The sequence below is a fragment of the Vigna radiata genome, chromosome 10 (assembly GCF_000741045.1).
Source record: "Vigna radiata var. radiata cultivar VC1973A chromosome 10, Vradiata_ver6, whole genome shotgun sequence".
Taxonomy (NCBI): domain Eukaryota; kingdom Viridiplantae; phylum Streptophyta; class Magnoliopsida; order Fabales; family Fabaceae; genus Vigna; species Vigna radiata.
Window position 1 is genome coordinate 2,984,918 of NC_028360.1, and position 5,457 is coordinate 2,990,374.

General features: G+C 28.9%; 1 non-coding gene across 1 annotated transcript; it reads right to left on the minus strand.

Moving 5' to 3' along the window:
- Window positions 1-5,053: 5,053 nt before the first annotated feature.
- On the minus strand, window positions 5,054-5,125 carry TRNAW-CCA. Its single transcript has one exon. It is a non-coding gene; the product is annotated as a tRNA-Trp (tRNA).
- Window positions 5,126-5,457: the final 332 nt, after the last annotated feature.

Here is a 5,457-nt window from a genome sequence, read left to right on the forward strand (position 1 = left end):
AATTGAATTCAAATAAAATAAAAATACATAGACCAAATTGAGACTAAGGCGATGACACATAGTATGACAGTGACACATGACATTACTATTTCCAAATCACACACTCATTACCATATGGCACGACATCAACTTGACACGTGACAAAAAAAATTATTTTTTCAAAAACATTATAAAAATCACGAATTGACGCATGACACCTCTTTAATGTTGTTAGTACAGTACTATTGCATCAATTTTTTTTAAAATAGAAACCAAATTGAGATGGATAAAAATAAAGGAACCTATTTAAGATTTTCCTACAAAAATGTGAACTAAAGACATAATGTAACCTATACTTTATAAGAAATTTAAAGATGCCAACTATAGGTAAAATCAATTTACACTTTATAAATTAAAATTTTATAAAGTAATTTTATAGATATGAGATGAAGGTAAACTTCATTGTGTGAGAAATTACTACTTTTTTCTTTAAAATATTGTTAAAAGTAATTAAGGAAGTCTAAATGAGGCAACACATGTCACACTCAAACCTTGTTTTGAAGTTTAGCAATAACTTCTAAGTGAAATAACGTTTAACAAATAAATCGTGGAGGATAAAAGCGCTAAACACAATAATTGAAAGATATAAAAAATGTTGAATGTCACTTAAACAGACTATGTCTAAACGTTGATTCATGTATAGTGTCTAAAACGCTTATGAATGTCTAACACTTTTAATGCAGGTATGTATTAGTACTCTTTCTATGTAGATCAATTGTTCAATGCAAAGTTTTATTCAAAAGTTAAAAGAATGTTGAAAGAGATAGAAAGATATTCTACGAACGTTTCCTTCATGCCTTTTGTCTATCTCTTCCATACAAGCAGGATAGTTGCCTCTGCAAGACACAACATAACCTCATACTAAAAGGCTACATCTTACACAAAATTCAATGTTCAGAGTAACGAATCTTTTTCGAAGAAGTCTATATAAAGAGGACTACATAAAGAGAAAACAAAAACAATAATTATATTTGCTTACATTTACGTTGTTGTTTTCTCTTTAAGATCATGTCGCCTATACTTCGTCTTTGAAAGAAATTTTTCTTTAGAAGTTTTCATAACATCATTTTGTTGATTTCATATCCTCTCCATGAGAATAATCTTGAGGTACAAGCTTTGTATTCCTTGCTTTAATGTATTGTTCCTCAATATAGGACCATCCAAGTTTTTGCAAAATAACAAAATTTTCATGTGAGATTTTCATAAACATTAGTCTTGGAAATGGTATAAGGTTTCTTATATGGACAACTCATATCTCTAAGATGGTTAATCTTATCAGTCTATCCAAGCAAACAAAAATCAACAAGTAAGTTACAAGTTTTGTATTCTTTGGTTTAACACCTTATTCCTCAATAGGATCATACGAGTCTTTTGCAAACTAACAAATCTTTCATACGAGGTTTTCATATTGAATAATTGGTAAAATCTCATTTAATCATACTTCCAACACCATTACTATCTCCCATCTTTAGAGCACAAATCAAAACTTTGATATTAGATGTTGGAAAGATAACAAAAATAACAATCAAAATCAAAAGTCATATGATTTTTCCTGTATATAAACAATATGCAAATCAATTGGATGTGCAAAATAGAGAAGAAAGAAACCAACATATGTCAAAACTTTTTATCATATTAACACTTCAAAATGGAGGAAAAACCTACTAAACTAGTCCACTAAAAACATCCACTAATAAAAGTTAATGGGTAGATAATAGGTTCTCTTAGAGTTTTCAAGGATAAAAATATTATTCTCTTCACCAATAAGGTGGATAACAACACAAAAGAACTCCAACGAGTACTTAGCCACACAATAAAGGAAACCCGATATATGAGATGCATATCTTCTAATCACTTGTGAAGAATTTTGCTAACGAAAAATTTATTATTCTCTTATTTATGTTGATAACATCTTCATTGTTGGTTATGCATGAATGTGATTCAAAGTCAAAGGAGTTGATCAAGTCCTTTGCAATGAAGGACTTGAGTCTTGCAAAAAATTCATGAGAATTGTTTGTGGCAAAAAGAATGAAAATTATGGTTATCCCAACAAAAAAAAAAAATATATTGAAAAGGTATTAGAGAGACTTAATATGAACAATTCAAAGTTTGTTAGTACTTCACATGTAAATCACTTGAAGTTGATCTCAAAGTAATGTCCTATACAAGTGAAAAAGAGAGAAGAGATGCAAAAGATTTCATTGTTTGGTGTATGTGTGCAAGGCCAAATATTGTTCATGTTGTCAGTGTTGTTAGTTTTCCTTACTAATATTGGAAAATAGCATTGACAAGTTTTAAAGTAGATACTTAGGTGTCTCAAATGCACTTTTAGAGTTTGTTTGTGCTTTGGAAGTGGTAGTCTATTTTGAGTGGTTCGACAAATGTGAACATGCCTAGTGATATGAATTTTAGAAAATCTATTTCGAGTTATATGATTACCTTTGCAAGGAGATAATTCTTATAACAATTCAAACTAAAAAAAAGTGTAGTTGCTTTATTTTCTATAAATGCAAGATATATTATTGTTATAGAAAATGCTAAAGAGGTATTGTGCATGCAGAAATTCCTACAAGAATTTGGATTATCACAAGAAAAAAATATTTTGTATTGTGATAGTCAAAGTGCAATTCGTCTCAACAAGAACTCAATATTTCATTCAAGGTCAAAGCTTATGAAGTTCGATATCATTGGAAACAAGATGCATTAGATATAAAGCAATTATCATAGAGAAAAATCATACTGATGAGAATGACTGAGATATGATGACACATGCAAAAAAACTTGTTATATGCAAGGACAAAGTCACTTTGGTTGATTATGACCTCAATTAATCGGTGAATCACTAATTATTGAGTCACACTGACTTAATGAAGAAAAAAAAATGTTATTTTCTTTATGTACTACCAACCTATTATGCAATTTAAAATTGTACGATTTTTTGCACTAAATTTCCAGGATGACGGCAAACAGTAATTTTAAGTGTCTCTGATGAGAAAAGAAAAGAGGTCACCAAAAGAAAATGAAAAAAAGGAAAGAATAATCATTATATCTTATGTAAATATGTGCACAAAAGCTAGTTTAGAAAAGATATTTTATATCACATATTATATATTAAGTTTTCTTTGTTGTTTAGTTAAGTATGTATTGAATTTTCTTATGTTTTTATCACTTTGTTAATGAAGAGAATATCTTCTATCAATTTTTGAAAGTTAAAAAAAAAAACTTATAATATACCAATTAATTATTATTATTAGAAGTTCCATGTTGAAAGTATTTAGTGTTTTGGGTTACTCTTTTCCTTATTTTATGCATTTAATTATTTTATATATTATTTGTAAAGAGAATAATTAATGAGTTTTCTTTCCGTTTATTGTTTCTATTATCTTCGGAAAAGATTTTACTATTATTATCACTAAACATAAAAGTAGTATGGGAATAAACACGAGTTATATTATGTTTTGATATGTAGTGTAAACAAAGTTTAAAAAAAATAGTAAAAGCCGAGATATTTATGAGTTATTGGTTACAATTATCGCTGAGGAATTTATGGATTAGAATAAAAAAATTGACATCCTCTTTTAAAATACATTCATATTACATCTCCTTTTAGAGATAAATTATTAAAATAGAGCCTTTAATTAAAACAAATTATATAATTTAATTAAAAAAATTGTAAAATGGGTGTAAAAAATTTGATGGTTGATAATAATTTTTCATCCAAATTGAATTTTACATTTAAAAACCAGCATTGTTGTGGTCTTACAAAACTAACCTAGTATTTTACGAAAAACCTGAACACGTATAGATATTTGTCAATTTATGTGGGATAAAATTTAAGATGATTTAATCACAAGTTGCAAACAGGTTCTATGAGTTGAATAACTTGGTGACACCAAAGCATTTAAAGAAAAAGTTTTTGTGTTTGGGATGAAAATATAAGTTAAAAGAAGTTTTTATATTCATTCTCCTATACTTAAAGAAAAGTATTACGAAATCAACCATATCTCATGATTCTGAAAATAAAACATTATATCTAACCATATTAGATTAAGTTGTTTGTAGAGATTGTATTAAAAAGTATAAGAAAAGTGGAAACAAAAAGCAAAAAGTCTCTATAACAATTTCTTTTATAACTTTTTGACAATGCATATGTGATAGTTTATGATTAAACAGATCAATAAATAGATGATACGTATCCTATTATAAAAAAATTGTTAGAAAAAGTTGTCAAAATATAATCGTAAAAAAGAAAAAACATGGATTGATGATGGAAAGAGGTGTACCCCATTGGAAGTAACTTCATTAGTAGGAATATGTAACTGTCAAAGTCCCACACGGAAGCCCTATGTCACTCCATGCCCCCTTGTTTCCTGGACCCTTGTCAATAAATACTCACTCTCACTTTTCACCATTCTTATTTAATTTACCATCACATGCATTTTTTATCATTTTCTGCTTCCTTCAAACTTCAAAAGATAACCCTCTTCTCATGCATGCACAATATACACTTTCTTCCCTCCTCTACACTCCATCTGTTTGAAGAAATTCCCCAATGCCTAACCCTTCTATCGAAACAGATATCAATGGATTCCTTCCAGTCAACTTTATGACTCACTCCCACATCTGTTCATTGCACCCATTTATTGTCAAATGAATTCAAGGAATTCAAGTTAACCATGGAGTATATCCATTAATCCTTCTTTCAAACTTTTCTGTCTTCTCACTCTTCCTCCACGTCACATGAATTAAAGTAATGCAGTGTTCACACTTTGAGCAGAAAAATGGAGCTGGACTGAGAGATACTTTTCTTAAACGAGGATGTTTAAAATTTAGTTAAATGTTACGTCTTAATTAATTTTGAGGGATTGAACTTAACTTCCCTGATTGAATGAACTTGAATCCCTTATTAATACTATTTAAGATGTACGCCAAATGTTATTCATTCATATCATGATATCACGGGTCTATTATCCCCAGGAAAATAAAAATACAACGGTAGCTAACGGATCGGGTTTGAACCCGACGTGAATCGAACACGCAACCTTCTGATCTGGAGTCAGACGCGCTACCATTGCGCCACGGATCCGTTGATGATATAATTGTCATATAACATTTTACTATTCTTACTACAAATTTTACAAAAAATGTTTCTTGATGATTCTAGAGGTTCCAGAAGTTCATAGTAGATGATTTTGTATTAGTTTTAAAGAAACAAATACTATATTAATGTGTAACTTCACTCCAGTTTTACCTTTTGAGATTTGACTTTTATAAAAATAGGTTTAGGCCTATATTATAAATTAGATTCCTTAATTTCAAAAGGGGATTTTTTTTACTACATCTACTCCTTTTAATTAAAAATTATAATGCTCTGTATTTTCTTTAATATTTTAGTTGGAGTGAATAGGTATGTTTGAG